Here is a 16,857-nt window from a genome sequence, read left to right as displayed (position 1 = left end):
TGAAATAAGCTGGGGTGGAGTGTCAGGGTGGTTAATCGTTAGGTGAAATAAGCTGGGGTGGAGTGTCAGGGTGGTTAATCGTTAGGCGAAGTAAGCTGGGGTGGAGTGTCAGGGTGGTTAATCGTTAGGTGAAATAAGCTGGGGTGGAGATTCTTCAGGTGACTGGAGTAAAAAGCTTCTGTATTGTGTACCACTCGTGTAATCCACCTCCTGTTTTGGGCGTGTTGTCACGGGAGGTAAGACACGTAAACAACCCGAGTGTGGTAATTAGCTCTTCAAGGCTTCCTCCCTCATCTGACGCACACGCAAACACCCACTCCTCGCACACACAAGCACTCGTGCCTTTTTGCGTGTAGACCTGTACGAGTATATGGGGCCATGTTGCCTCTCAGCCCTGGTATACGCCTGGGCAAGTTAATGGTTCAGTTTAACCTGTGTGTATGCGTGACGCCATATTGCCCTCTTGCCCTGGTGTGTGTGTGTTTGTTGCCCTCGTGCCCCGGTGCTTGTTGATTGTATTGCAGAAACCCTAAACCTGTGGGGGGTGGGGGATTCAATATGCCCTCCATCCTCCACTGCTCTCCCTTGCCCAGGGCATGTGTACCAGGTGCCATGGTGCCCCCGTACCCTCCTGTGTGTGAACTAGAAGTCGTTTTGCCCTTGTGCGTGCGGGCATGAGTATGGCTGTACTTGTGTTTATAGTCTGATTACCTCGTGTGTTTGTGTTTTTGTGTGCATTAGGAACTGTATTACTTGTGTGTCAAAAGACACTTTCCCCATGCCTCGTGTGCGTGTAGGCATGTGTTAGTCGTGCTTGTGTATAAACACGTATATACATTCACCAGGAACCATATCGCCCCCGCCCGTGTGCATGTGGGCGTGTGTATGGCTGGGCGCGTTGGACAGGGTGAGGCGCCAGCCAGTCGCTCCCAAACAGGTTTAGGGAGCCAGATGGACGCGCGCCTCTGTTTTTACCTTCTCCTGGTCCTCCCGCCCGGGCCAGTTAAATCTCCTTTCTGGTCCTCTCGCACAGATACACCTCCCTCTTGGTCTTCCCGCCCAGGTAAATATCCCTCTGGTCCTCTCGCACAGGTACACCTCCTGATCCTACGGCCCAGGTAAATCACCCTTCTGCATATCCCGGCCATGTAAATCTTCCTCCTGGTTCTCCCCTCCCAGGTACACCTCTCACGTGGCCTCTGGCGGAAGTTACTGATCCTCAAGTCAAGTTTGGCGTGGGAGTTAGCGGAGATGAGGAGAGAGAGAGAGATTTTGTTTAGGTTTGGTGAACGTGTGTGTGTGTGTGTGTGTGTGTGTAGTATACAGTAGGCGTGGGTGTCTTGGTGATCGATAAAGTGGGTTTTGGGGAACATAATTTCTAGTTTTGTTGGGAAGTAACTTTCTTAGTGATGCTGCTTAAAGGTAATATACATGAGGGTTATTGTTATTATTTTAGTTATTATTATTACTTTTATTGTTGACCTTGTGATCCAACACGTTGTTGTTGTTAGTTGTGGTGGCAGGTAGCCGGGCCACTGAGCCGTGACAGCCACGGTCAGGGACACGGCCGTCTCCTCCCTCGTCTGGGCCGTATTACACGTGTTCACTGTACCCGCGTTATACTGTATATTTATGTGTTCGGGTAATTAGTCCGGGTTTGTTACGCTATCTTCTCACTGTGATAATAGTGATAAATGGTGAATACGGGAATGGATAGTGAATAAGAAAAACTAGAAGACCAATAAAGATGCTGATATAGTATAAGTAAACTATAATACTGATGAATAAGGAAAGAACAATAAAGATAAATTACTACTACTAATAATAATGAATAGATGAATAACTACTCTTACTACTGATAAATCATAATAATAAACTAAATAAAAAAATTATAAACTAAACATAAATGAAAGGGTTAGACACCACTGCCTCAGGTGAATAAGAATTACTACTACTACTACGACTACTACGATTACCACCGTGCATGTTGCTAAACAATCACTGGCCAAACACCTCACATACACCGTGTTTTATTGTCAGTGTAACAGAGGGAGACGCCGGTAACAACAGTGGGGTGAAAAAGGCCCGTGTCGTCTACCAATTGGTCCGGATAAACACACAAATATTCCCTAAAGCGAATATTTCTCCTTATTGATGACGTGAGAATGTATTTAAACTTGTTGAATTGAAGCAGAAAAATAACATTACAATTTAATTCACTTGAAATTCCTTTACCTTAACTTAATACTTTCTTCTTAGTACATAGATAATTATTTGGAAGAGATTTAATTACTGTAATTTTGTCTAGTAATTGGTGTTAAGTAAACGTGTGTAATTAATGTAATATGACTATGATTGAGGTTATTTAATGTTACTGACTAATTTAGAGGTCATGAATGGATGTTTTTATTGTTTTAAGTCGAGCAGTGAGGTGTGGTTGTTGTATAACGTCTGATATTTGTGTATCTCATAACCTAACCTCATATGGATCCATCATCTTGTATCTCGTAAGCTGAGTTAATGTAATACCGATTTTCAAGATGTAATACCGATTTTCAAGAAGGGGGATAGATCACTATCCTCTAACTACCGCCCAATCAGTCTAACATCAATAGTAGGCAAATTACTGGAAGCAATCATTTCAAACTCTATACGAAATCACCTGAAGAAGCACCGATTGATCAATGATTCCCAGCATGGCTTCACAAGCGAACGTTCTTGTCTAGCTAATCTATTAACATTCTTTTCATCAGTTTTCGAATCGGTGGACGGGGGGCACAATTATGATGTGGTATATCTCGACTTTAGCAAAGCCTTCGACAGAGTCCCCCACGAAAGACTAATTTGAAAGGTAGAAACACATGGCATCAAAGGTAATATCCTTAAATGGATTAGGGCGTGGATACAGGACAGGAAACAGCGAGTGAGCATTAATGGCACTAAGTCCCATTGGAGCAACGTCACAAGTGGAGTTCCCCAAGGCTCAGTACTTGGACCATTATTATTTATTATATACATAAACGACATAGATATCGGCATAGACAGCAACATAAGTAAATTTGCTGATGACACTAAAATAGGACGTGTTATTAAATCTGACGAGGACTCGGCAAAACTACAGGAAGATCTAAACAAATTTTTCGAATGGTCTGAAAAATGGCAGATGAAATTCAACGTGGACAAATGTAAAGTACTCAGTATAGGAGATGTAAACAGGGAAACCAGATACCAGATGAACAACGATGCCATAGAGAAATCCGACTGCGAGAGAGATTTAGGAGTAATGATAGGTAGGAATCTAAAGCCAAGTAAACAATGTGTTTTTGCTCGTAACAAGGCTAATAAAGTACTTGGGTTCATACAAAGGAGTGTTAGTTACAAGACTAGCGAGGTCATCTTAAAACTGTATCTTGCGCTTGTGAGACCACACCTGGATTACGCAGTTCAGTTCTGGTCACTGTATTACAGGATGGATATAGAATCATTGGAAAGAATTCAGAGGAGAATGTCAAGACTAATCCCGGGCATTAGGAACCTTGAGTATAGAGACAGGTTAAAGCATCTTAATTTGCACTCCCTCGAGAGACGTAGAGCGAGGGGCGACCTGATAGAGGTGTATAAGTGGAAGGCAGGGCTAAACAAAGGGGACAAAGGTACTCAAACTATCCAACCAGGAGCGAACTCGTAACAATGGTTTTAAATTAGACAAATTTTGATTTAGGCGTGAAATAGGTAAACATTGGTTTGGAAACAGAGTAGTGGATGAGTGGAACAAGTTACCAAATATCATCATTAACTCGAATACGCTGAATAGCTTCAAACATAGGTTGGATGCTTATATGAGCAATAGGGGTTGGGTGTAAACGGGATTGCCCAGTAGGGGCCAATAGGCCCGCTGCAGTTTCCTCCATTCTTATGTTCTTATGTGTGTGTGTTGGCTCAGCTCTGATCGTATAATCTAAAAATGCCTACACGGTACATATACTGTACAGGTATACCCACACCACGTAGGAGTCGTATACCCACATAACGTACACTACCCAGTACGACCACATCCTCCTAGTGCAAGTCGTGGGTTGGGGGGGGGGGTCAACCAATCAGCAGTCATTGACCCCGTCAGGTCACCTCCTTCAATCACCCCCCACCTCCCCAGATGCTGACCGCAGGAAGGTTATGTTTTGAGAACATCACCGCAGCCACCGCTACCGGAGCCACCATCACTCCGATTACCGCCCCCGCCATCACCGCCGATATCCTTACCATCATCACCTAGAGTCGTAGACGATGGTGCTAGTGGTGATGGCACTGTAAACACACACACACACATTCGCACACTTTATTTCATGTAGATCCACAATGGAAACGTGGAGAAGATAAATCTTGATGAAACACACAGGAGAGGGGAACACTGGAGCACCTCAGCTTCGTCTTCAATGAAACATCTTTAGAGGCAACTTTATACAAGTGGATACAAGAGGCTCAGCTGGCCTGACACCTGAGATGTAAGCCCTTTAAACTACCACCGCCACCTTACCTGCACGGCCCAGGTGTCGCGTCGGGTCACACCTGTCGGGGGCTTAACACAATTATCCTCTCCTTAGTGGCGCTGCTTCTTTTAATGGTGTTGTGGGTATTGGTGTCAAGACTAGACCTGTTCCCTCTTGTTATATTTGTATGAGTGTGAGAAGTATTGTATTCCTTATTAGTCTTGTTATTATTGTTAGTTATAGTAGGGGTATTACTTTTTAATTACCTTTGGCGGTTGTGATAACGTGTGTGTGTGTGTGCGAGTTCAAAATTAATCAAATAATCTACTTAAGTAAATAAAGCAACATAACATTTCAACAAAGGAGTCACTAAGTTCAGCTGAAAATAAACTGAAGGATTGGAACTTTAAGAACATAAGAATGGAGGAAACTGCAGCGGGCCTATTGGCCCCTACTGGGCAATCCCGTTTACACCCAACCCCTATTGCTCATATAAGCATCCAACCTATGTTTGAAGCTATTCAGCGTATTCGAGTTAATGATATTTTGTAACTTGTTCCATTCATCCACTACTCTGTTTCCGAACCAGTGTTTACCTATTTCACGCCTAAATCTAAATTTGTCTAATTTAAAACCATTGTTACGAGTTCGCTCCTGGTTGGATAGTTTGAGTACCTTTGTAATGTCCCCTTTGTTTAGCCCTGACTTCCACTTATGCACCTCTATCAGGTCGCCCCTCACTCTACGTCTCTCGAGGGAGTGCAAATTAAGATGCTTTAACCTGTCTCTATACTCAAGGTTCCTAATGCCCGGGATTAGTCTTGTAGGTTAGGTTAGGTTGTGAGGACTGGAGGTGATAGGTATGTGGTGTTCTGACGGAGGAGGTTAAGGTTGGGTGGTGGAGGTGTGTCAGGTCGAGGTATTTCCGATGCTTCGGGGGTTCTGTGGGTAACGCTGGCCTTCCTCCCACGCCTTCCTCCTCCTCCTCCTTGGCCCTTCCCATGTCCCCCACTCCTCTTCCTCCTCCTTCCACTCCTCTTCCTCCTCCTACTCCTCTTCCTCCTCGGCCCTTCCCAGGTCTTCCTCGCCTGGCAACCCGATGCGCTTTTTTGTCATATGCCTGTCACACCCACCTGCAGTTTTTCCTCGTCTCGACCTCTACTCGTGTGAGAGAGAGAGAGAGAGAGAGAGAGAGAGAGAGAGAGAGATCAGTATTACCAGTTGCACTTTTTATTTTAATGTGTGTATATATTTTGTATCATTAGCGTTTTTTTACGTTTATCTTTATTTTACGGTACTATTCATTATTTTCTTATAAAAAAAATGTTATTTTTTAATTAGTTTTTATTTTATCCAAGTGTTGAGTTATGAATTATATCTATATAATTTTTATTTGATTTGATTTTCTTTTTTTCTTACTGTATTTTATTTTTTATTTCCCATCGATGATAAGGAGGAAAAATATTCATGTTTATTTTTCGTATAATCAAAAATAAGAAGACGAGAAAACAGTCATCGTCTCACAGGCTGTCAACAAACCCACCAATAACAACCCCCGAGATCACATGACGAGGCGTTTTTATTGGGCACACTAGGGCGAGGTTTTGGTAGTGCCTGGAGTTATCTTATGGGTGGGTATTGGAGAGTTTACCTTGGCCAAGAAGTTCACAAGATGACTGGCAGGGACACACACACACACACAGCCATATCCTGACCATCCTACATCTGCTGTTTACTTCTGACGTGTATTTACGGACGCTTATAATAATAACAATAATGGGTGATAAAGTGGTAATAACGAGAATAATAGTAGTTATTATTATTCGTATGAACTATTGCTATTAATGTTTATTATTATTCCCAGTTGTCACATCAATCTTTTTATCGTTGTTTGTTTCTCAGATCATGTCTTTATTTCCTGTCTTATCAGTAAAGGTGAATGTCATCATCACTTCCATAAACAAACACAACCTGATCCTCGATGACATGACCCCGGTAAAACACTCGAATATATTTAACGTAATACTGAATTAATACCCAGAACAATACTATCTTCTATATAACCTCTCCATAATGCAGGTTTGTTTTTGTTTTCTCAGCAATATTCATTAGAACTTTCTTTTTTACGTGTTTGTTCTGTTATTTTTCTACTTATTTGTTAAGCGTCTTGTAAGAGATATATTATGAAGGTGAAACGAGAGGAAAATTGCATGATGGACAAGAACGGTTTTATTAAGCTCTGGCGCCCTTTCCGTGTTCTGCAGCCGAGGGTGTAATCGCCTACAGGAGGGACGATCACGTGTAAGAGTCGCCCCCTGATCCCCTGATTGAGTTCGGAGTGCCGATTGGGGGCTCGACCTCTCCGCCCTGCGATTGGTATTTGAATAGCTGCCATTTAAAGAGGCTAACAGGTAGTTGTGGTAGTTGTTAGTCGTGTGTGGAGAAAGTTGTTGTGGTGGGTAGGGGTGAGGTGATGTGAGAGCTAGTTGTGGTAGAGGGGTGGTGGTGGTGTGGGGGTTGGTGGTAATATGGTGTGTGTCGTTGGTATTTACAAAATAATCTTTGTCTGCTCTACCCTAAACCTATTCTAACCTAACTACCCTACCGTATCCATCCCATCCCATCTCATCTCAAACCAAGTTCCCACCACACACCTTCATCGCCTTTTCTGGAGTGGCAGACACAAGGGAACGTGTACAATTTCCTAGATGAGAGAGAAAGACAGACAGAGGTGCCACAGATGTCAGGAAGCTCTCTCTCTCGTAAAACAGATGCGGCTCGCTATTATATCGCTTCATGACCTATTTGATTTTGTGTGATAGAGAGAGAGAGAGCCTCACAAGTCTCCAGGAGGGTCAGTGTGATCATGAGTGTGGCGTAGATGAAGTAGTTACTGCTGCAGGTAAGTCGTGGTGCCCCCCTTTCCACTATATGGGTCAACCTCCTGACGAAGTGCATAGATGGGTTGGGAGGCTGATAGACGGGTGTGAGTTTAGGAAGGGTGGATAGATTGGGATTTGGGAGGTGTGGATGAGTGGGTATTTGACAAGGTGGATGGGTAGAGTATTTGGGGAAGGTGAGAGGCTGTGGGAGGTGAGGGGCAGTTGGATCTACCCTGGGGAGGTGTCAGGCTAGACCAGACTCCCCGGGGGCTGGGTCATGCTAGTGGAGATAATTCCCACGCCCAGCTAACATTCTTTCTCGACATGCCAGGAGAAGAAGAAGAACCTCGCATACCAGGTAGGCCATTCAAGGTGGCTTTCTTAATTTAATACAAGGACAGGTGGTATTGAGGGCACTGGCGACACGTTTCACAGGTGAGTGCGTCCATGTACGTTGGCATGGTGCTGAGAGGAGGGGGTGGTGGGTGTGGCGTGAGGGGGAAGGGGATAAGGGAGGTTGGGGAAAGGGTTAGGAGAGAGTGAGGAGGGGTAGGAGTTAGGAAAGGGGTGGGGGAGGTGAAGGAAATGTGGGTTAGGGAGGCAAGGGGTAAGAGATGGATAAAGGGAGAGGGGTAAGGGAAGGAGGCAAGGGGTAAGGGGGGGAATGGAAAAACCAAACACGAGAGGAAGTTGCTGGAGGTGATCTTAGGGTTTAGTTGTGTTAGAGAGAGAGAGAGACTTAACGAGTGTGTGGGGAGAGACACAAACGGTAATGAGAGAGAGGTGGACACTCCTTTGTGTGTGGACAGAAACACATTGAAAATAAATGATAATGTGGAGATTGAATTTAAGAAAGACTGAAGTTTCGAGAATATAGTAGAAGAGAGAGAAGCACGAGGAGAGAGAAAGTGGGTTGGTGGAGAGAGGAGTAGAGAAAGTAACTGGTTGAGAAACAGAATAAACGATTGAGGTGGAGAGAGAGAGAGAGAGAGAGAGAGAGAGAGAGAGAGAGAGAGAGAGAGAGAGAGAGATTTTTTCTCCTAAAAAAAATGGCATGTTCGTTGTCAAGTGTTGCCTTAGTCTTATCAGTAGCAACAACCATGAAAGAGGAGGAGAAAGAAGAGAAAGAGGTGGAGAGAAAGCAGAGAAGAAAGCGAGCCAGAGAAAGCACTAAATGGTAAGCAGTTTTAATTACATGAGCATCTACGCCGGGAGACGCAATTCATATTTCAGCTCTCTCTCGGGAGGCGGTGTTGCCCACCGATGAGTTTGTATTTATCCCGTTTTAACCGAGTTTTTATTTTTGTTGTTTAGATTTCATTGTTATTGCTTATAGCTGTAGGTGAGAGAAGTGATTGTACACACGTGTTGTTTATGGCGATTTGGGGGGAGAGTTTGTGTCGGTAGGTCGTAATGGGGGTGTTTGGCAATGGCGATTATTTTCACTGGGGTTGGTTGGGAGTACCCGGTAGATGCCCCGTCCTAACTTTCTTTTCCTCTCTCTCTCTCTCTCTCTCTCTCTCTCCACCCCCATTATTCCACACAAGTTAGAGAGACAGTAAGCGTGTACTGTAGTGGCCATGTTGTAGTGGTTGTTGTCTCAGCTGGAAGACGACTACGATGCTTTTTATGATGACGATAATGATAATTGTAATAGTGTTGTTTTTTAGGCAGTACGTGAGAAGGGGGACTGTAAGCGCGGCACTGATTGGTTAAGGGATGCCTACTTAACCTCCTGTTGAAAGCTCGATGTTGATTGGTTAATGGATGCGTACTCGACGTTGATTCGTTGTTTGATGGAGGAGAAAGGCCTTGATAGATCCCTAATGACTGGTTTGGATTGATGCTTAATTATGGCTGTGGTAAGCTAGTCGTTGATTGGTGGAAAGAAAGAAGACTTTGTAAGCGCTGTACTGGTTGGTTGAAGGATCGATTAGACACGCCCACATTGTTGTATAACTACCTCAACCACACCCACTCTGATAATCTCACCACGCCCATGCCAGTATATAATTCTTGAAGTCACGCCCACACCTGATACGTCACCACGCCCACACCTGATACGTCACCACGCCCACACCTGATACGTCACCACGCCCACACCTGATACATCACCACGCCCATACTTATATGTAATTCACGGAGCCACGCCCATACCTCATATATAGCCACGCCCATACCTGATACATCACCACGCCCATACCTGATACATCACCACGCCCATACCTTATACATCACCACGCCCATACCTAACACATTACCACGCCCATACTTGATATATAATTCATGGAGCCACGCCCACGCCTTCTATATCGCCACGCCTTCATCTCGTATGCGCAGTGGACTAAGTCTCGTGATGGCAGTACGCAGGTGAGTGACCCCAGCCTGACCCTCACACACACACACACACACAGACTAGTACCTATACACAGTCTCACACACCGCGTTGAATCAAGGCACATGTAATACAAGCTAGCAATTTGCATACCGCGCTATACTCTGGGCGGGCAGTAGTAGCTGTTACCTGAGCACTAGCGCCAGCAGTACTAGCAGGACCCGCTACTTACAGATCCAGAAATAGCTGCTGGTTGCTATTTTGGCTCCGTAGTTGCTCTGAAGAGGATGGGGTGAGTCTCTGATAAGTATCGGGTTTGTTTGGGTCTAACAATTATCGGTTTTGTTAGTTTGTGCTAGAATTATCGGGTGGTTTTGTCTTCGATTTATCGGGTTTGTTAGGGTCTCTAAATTACCTTTGTGTGTGTGTGTGTATACAAAAATTTGTCGACACGATATTAAGAGCTTGTTGATACCTTCATAGTTATGTTACTTTCCTCACCACCACCACCACCACTATCAATACCCTCCACCACAACTATTATAAACACCTCCACCCCCACAATAACCACTACCACCTCTACAATGAATACTACCACCTCCACTATCAACACCACCACCTCCACACAGCTGTTATGGAAATTGCCTGCATCTCTTCATTGTCTCGCGAGCAAATCTTGTCTGATCCCTCGTGTTCCCTGAAGCTAAGGGGGGAGGGGTGGAGGAGGTGGGAGAAAGGTGTGGAGAGAGAGAGAGAGAGAGAGAGAGAGAGAGAGAGAGACGGGCAGAAGGAAGTAGTGGAGAGGCAAGGTGGACTTCCATTATATAATCATTAAATCGATAGGTGGAGGGTGGATGGTTGTGAGAGGGGGAGGGAAAGTGTGCTTGGATGGATGGATGAGAGGGAGGGAGAGTGGATGGTTGTGAGAGGTAGAGGATGAGTGGGGATGTTATAGAGAGGGGGGAGTGGGAGGGAGGACGAGTCTCACCTGGGCTCGGTCTATCAGCCTGGGGGAGAGGAGGCAGGACAGGAGGGTCAAGGTAGATCACTGTGTGTGTGTGTGTGTGTTTTGTGCCCTGGGCTACCATTACCACCAACCACTACCACTACCACCAACCACTACCACCACCACCACCACCAACCACTATTACCACCCACTACCAACACGACCACCACCAACCACTACTACCACCACCAACCACTACTACCACCACCAACCACTACCACCAACCACTACCACCACCACCAACCACTATTACCACCCACTACCAACACGACCACCAACCACCACTACCAACTACCACTACCCTATCATCACCTCCTTTACAACCTTTAATACCTTTCCTACAGTCGCAACTACCTCACACCTACCACCACTACAACCACAATTACTACCACCACCATCTCTATTATTATTATTTCCATTGTTGGTGATAGTTAATTAATTACTCAGACATCCTAAACTACGGATCTTAACATAGATAATTACTTGAAGCTGTTGTCTTTGTTTTATGTATGTTCATTCATATAATTACAAGATAATTTTATGTATAATCCACGTAATATTTGGGTTTATTGTTCACCTAATAATTTTGTTCAGTAATCACCTAATAATTTTGTTCAGTAATCACATAATAATCTTTGTTTCTTTCTGGTTGCAGACACTGAATGGACCGTCTGTGTAGAGGCGAACAACCGAGGTAAGTACATAGTCCACGGGGTACAACCAAGGTCACTTACGGAGCATTCACTGAGTCACGGGGCATTATTGAGTCACGGGGCGTCCACTGAGTCACGGGGCATTATTTCTTTATTCTTTTATCTCATCCATGGGAATATACTGTAGATAAAATAATTCTTGCAGTTTTGTTTACTTTATATTTGTCATTAAGTTGAGCACACCAGCAGAAGATACAGCCATCGTGTTGAAATTAGTGTACCTGTATTTTAATGGACGTCACCTTTATGATACACTCAGCTTATTAGAATTGATTACACCTGCTCTGCTCTCTAGCGCCTTCAGGTAACACGACTTTAACCCTTTTGAAGAAATATCATTATACATAGGGGAATAAATCATGGTATTCAAAGGGTTTTAAGAAATTGTACTCAAGAGCTCAAATGGTTAAGTCATCGTGGTTAAAAAAAAGGTTCGGGTTTTCATCATACCCGAACCTGAACCCCGACTCATGAATCCGATGCCGGACGAGAACCGTAATGGGCGGACACTGGCTAGGGGAGGGTAGCGGAGGTCAGGGCCGCTGGCAGGAGTTGGGACAAGTTAGAGGGACTCGAGAACTTGTTTGGTGGAGTTGTCAGGAAATATCCACCACCACCACCACCACCTCCTCCATTGCCTCTACCACCACCTCTACCTACAACCACTACCACCATCACTTATAACAAATACTAACACTATAACTACAACACCTCTGCCACCTACAACAATCACTTGTACTACCACCATTGCTGCCACCACGACAAACACATCCTCTCGGCTAACACCATTTCTTCCTAGCAGTTGAAATTCCGTGTGCGTGTGTGTGTGGACTGTGGCAAGATAAATAAATCACACCCACACACAGTGTTTTCTGGGTCAAACCACCTGAGGGTGGGGTCATAAGGGCGCTATGACAGGAGCCCCGCCTTTATTGACCCGCGCGTGTGTGTGTCGGTAAATGTGTAATAATAGTAATATTTAACTATTTATTGAAAGAAAATGGCAACCAAAAGGCAGAAAATATACAATAAACAGAGATGATAAAAGTTACTCACTTGGGGAGTTAGGGGCGGTGACACGACAGGCAGACGCTTCCAGGGTTGGGAGATTTATGCCACGATCGAGGCTTGTTGTGGCGTTACCTGACAGCATGACAAAGCCCTGCGGTAGGGTGAACTTACATCACGTCATATTCGTCCCTATTGCTGTGAACTTACGACACGATGAAGCCCCGCCTCCTCTTAGTGTTACGTCCCTACAGCACGACAGAATCCTGCAGTGGTCAAGGATTGCGAGTAAGTTATGACACAGCCTAACCCTAAGGGCCTATATGATTTTTTGTTTACCTTGTAGCGTCTGTAGTGTTTTGAGTATGTCAAAATAAACGACTTGCGTGTTGTGAAGTTTGTTTACACGAATGACGAACAAGTCTCGCCCCCCCACCAAGGCACACAAGTGAAGACAGAACAACACAACTCAGTGATATGAGTCAGCATTGCACAAGGTAGGATACTTTGTTGCACTTCAAGCTTGTACTGCCCAGGGGGGACGGGTCGTTAGAGTGTGTTGTGTTGCAATTTGTGTGTTGGGAGGGGAGGGGATTGTTGCAGGCTGGAAGAGGTGTGTGTGTGTTTACTCGGTTCTTGGTACATCTCAACTCCTCCAGTATGGATGTAGGCGAGGTGATGACAGCTCAGGTGGAGTGAATGACCACCCAGAGTTTGTTTATTTTCGTGCCTACCTTTGGCTAGCTGGAGGGAGGGAGAGGAAAGGATGGCGTCTCCTCCAATTCCTCCTCCCACTTCATATTATCATTGTCATTGGTTCAATCAGACTTTTGGAATTTACACCCTGTAGACCTATACAACGCATCAGCCTGTTCGACCCCCCACTCTTACTGTAGATGATATAGCCTACACGGGTCAGAAATCATTCACTCCGACGTCAATATCCGTTAATATTTTGTTTTCCATATTGATCTTTACAACTGTAGTTTTCGTTTATATGTGGGGAAGATTATTGATGTTAATGTTGATTCTATGGATGGCGTGAAGATTAGGCACTCTAGTCTATTTCACCTGATGATTAAAAAATATCCTTATGATAACCTAACCTAATCCCCCCAGGTAGCGTTAGGGTGCTTTATGATCAGGTAAAGTGGAATTAACTGAGATACAGTAATTAATTTTCATGTGATCCGATTTTCTTTGTGTCGGAAATGAATAATTCTCTGACAGACTGACAGTAATGTTAATGGTTAGGAATTATTATGGTGTGTGAAGGCCAATGAGTGTGTGTTGATGCTGATTAATGACCTGAGAATTCTTACGCAGCAGGTGATTAATTCAGTGTACACTAATGCACTTTGTTGTAAAGGTCGTGTGGCTGGTCTGAGGGCGTGGGAACACTGCCTTGGACATTTGTTATTACAGTTGGTCTTGGTTCGATTACGATAAGTCTGTAAATAATTCATACCCTTTCTCTCTACGAGTTATCTCTTCTGTTTATTGAAAGAGCACGGCAGCCGGAAGGCTGAAAATATACGGTTACATAATTTGGGAATGGGTCTCTTGATTGACAAATAATATACAAGTGATACAAATATGATATATAATAACTAGGTGGGGAGGTTATTCTACAGGGCATTTCAACATAGTGACAGTGCAAAAGGGTAAGATTAACTGGGAGTGAACACACTGGTTGGTTACGAGTTGTTGATAATTTTTTGCAATGCTTGGGACTGGGCTGTTCTAGCGATCAGTACGTGCTCGTATGGGCTGGATGCGGTTGTGGTGTCGAATAGCAATTCGTGGACGAGGGATCTCGGGTGGTAGTAGGAGCTGGTATCGAGGATGGTGCAGAAGCTTCTCACCTAATTTGCAGATGAGGTCGTGGTGGTGGCCAGAGAGAGCCGAGTGTCAGTGTGTTGAGCGCTTCTTGATATGTGGAGTAAGGAGGGGGAGAGAATAATCTTGCATGCCCTCTTTTGCACTTTTTCTAGGTGTTTCATGTTGTGTGTGTAGACGTGTCGGTACATGTATGTATGTGTATATGTGTTAGTACGTGTATGTACAGTATGTGTAGATGTCAGTACATGTGTGTGTGCTCGTGTGTAGATGTGTCAGTACATTGTGTGTGTCAGTACAAGTATGCGTGTGTAGACGTGTCAGTACATGTGTGCGTGTGACCCACTAGCCTGGAGAGGGCCACGGCGGTTCCCACAGTTGCCACACCTTATGTTTACCGTCTCGCTTTTCACCTTAGTGGCAACAATAACTTTTCCCGCGGGCGCCCACCTTGACAAGCACTCCACCATCACACGGTACTGGCTTCCCGCATTCTTCACCATAAATACATTGAATTCCAGAGGATACAGACTGTAATAATAAAAACTAACAATTCTCACGACCGTTGTTCTTCCGGGTATTTGTAATAAAAGGCCAAACTATTTATTACCTTTACCACTCCGCCGTGCAGGTACTGTTTACGGTCTTTGTGTGTGTGTGTGTGTGTGTGTGTGTGTGTGTGTGTACGAAAAATCTCACGAGTTTCGCTTAATAATTATATGAATATTTGTCATATATTTCGGGTACCACGTAAGGAAGAAATGATAATGTGTTGGTGAGTATAGGTCAAATATGAAAGTGTACAATACTGCATGATGCATTATGCGTTTGGCATTGGAGTTATTAAGGGACTGTGCTGGATGCTCGCTGCCAGTCAGGTCACAGGAACTTATCATACTCCAGTTGCATTCACAGGCCAGCAGGGGGACTTAAGTGAGATAGGCCTTTTAGTTCCCGAAATCTTTTGAAGTGTTGTGGTTGTTTCATCATTAACGGATGTGTTGTGGTGTAGCCGTAACATGAAGTCATTTTTGTGATATCTACAACAGTTGTGTAAGTAAATTATAAATTGTTACCCAAGGGAAAATAAGATTATTTATAGAGAGAAATTCTATGTAGTGCCTAGAGGGAAGTGATACTAAGATCACCTCACCTGGTTACTTGTCTGATTCACCACGACAGTCGAAGGTGACGGGGTGAGTGGTGTTGGGTCCATATCCAGGGTTGGTAAGTGTCCTCCTTGGTATTCACCCCAACTAGTGATCAACCTTTCTGATTCTGTAAGCTTCTTTGTTTAATTATTATCTTCTAACTAGGGATAATGAGAACTTATCTGAGTGCATTTGCGACTCCGTGGTGGACTGTCGGGTTTGTGTCGCATCAATTTAGGGTGTAAGTAATGAACGAACCCTTAGAGAATCCGGGTATATTCTTATTATTAGAATCTCTAGTCGTGAATGTTGACTCGGCTTTAATTCTTAATTTCCCTTTCCATGAATTTCGAAATAAGGATGATTTCTATGCTGGTTCTTTTATTTTATCCAAGAATGATTTGTGGGGTAAGAATCAGTCAGAATATTCCCATAGTTTGCGCCCGATTTGTAGAATAAACTATCTGCTGACGTCACACCTTGACCTGATTGTCATCTGTTTTACAAAACGTTTGAATAAGAACTTGTTAATTACAGGCTTCGCGTTTGATATGGCCATTAAAATCTTCCACAAAAGTATTCAATCCTGACTTCCGTATTTCGATATTAAAATAGAATGTAAATAATGTCATAGTATCCTTGGAAATGAAAATTGAATATGGTATAATTGTTTCCACCGGGGGGAGCGGAGGAGGATCTACCCCCTCAGGTGAAAGGACAGTCTCTGGATTTCCTAAAGATAAGAACCCCAGTTCATTTCACCAAATGGTTAAACACCTTAATGCTAACCTAACACAACCCAAAGCAACCCCATTTAACATTAGGGTGTTCATTCATTACATTAGATTGAATAAGCTGGAGTGCCAAATCTTCACGAGATCCTTTCCCCTTCAAACCTGAACAAATGAGGTTCCAAAGTTACAATTATATTTTATCAAAAGGAGGTGTTCAAACTTCAATCCTTTTATAGTTTTCTGATTTTTTTTAGCAATCAGAATACTTTCATGAGAACTTGTTTACTATCTACGTCATGTGTATCAATAATCGAGTTCAGCATTAAGCATGACAAAGGCGTTGTTTCTAGAGGACGAGGCACGAGGCTACCACAGGTCTTGTCAACACACTGGCGGCCACCTGCTGTTCGTCCTGTAAGCGTCATCGTCACTCGGTTAAAGCAGTTTTTTTCTTAATGTTTGCTTGCCACTTGATTGACGTAGGATTTAGATGAAAAAATAAAACAATGAAAGGGTTGGAAAAACGAATGTTACCCTTGCATTATGAAGTTCAGTAAAAAGGCAGAAAAAATACTTCAGTTCCTCCTTCACGGATAAAATTTTGAGAATGGTAACTTCCTGTGTGGTGAACTGTCGCCGTGTTTGGGGGGTGACCTTGTGCTAGGTGCCGGGATGTCCTGAAGAACTGTAGCAAGAACCCAG

At 44.0% G+C, this 16,857-nt stretch overlaps 1 protein-coding gene across 1 annotated transcript in view; it reads left to right on the top strand.

Annotated features, from left to right (window-relative positions):
* Positions 1-16,857, top strand: part of LOC121854320 (kinectin-like) — a 113,937-nt gene that overhangs the window by 83,805 nt on the left and 13,275 nt on the right. Inside the window, exon 2 of the mRNA XM_042348917.1 lies at positions 11,366-11,404. The gene's annotated coding sequence lies outside the window, so the exon portion shown is untranslated. The remainder of the gene's footprint in view (positions 1-11,365; positions 11,405-16,857) is intronic.

This window comes from Homarus americanus, unplaced genomic scaffold, assembly GCF_018991925.1.
Source record: "Homarus americanus isolate GMGI-L3 unplaced genomic scaffold, GMGI_Hamer_2.0 scaffold54443, whole genome shotgun sequence".
NCBI classification, from domain to species: Eukaryota; Metazoa; Arthropoda; class Malacostraca; order Decapoda; family Nephropidae; genus Homarus; species Homarus americanus.
This window is presented reverse-complemented; position numbering and strand designations above follow the sequence as displayed.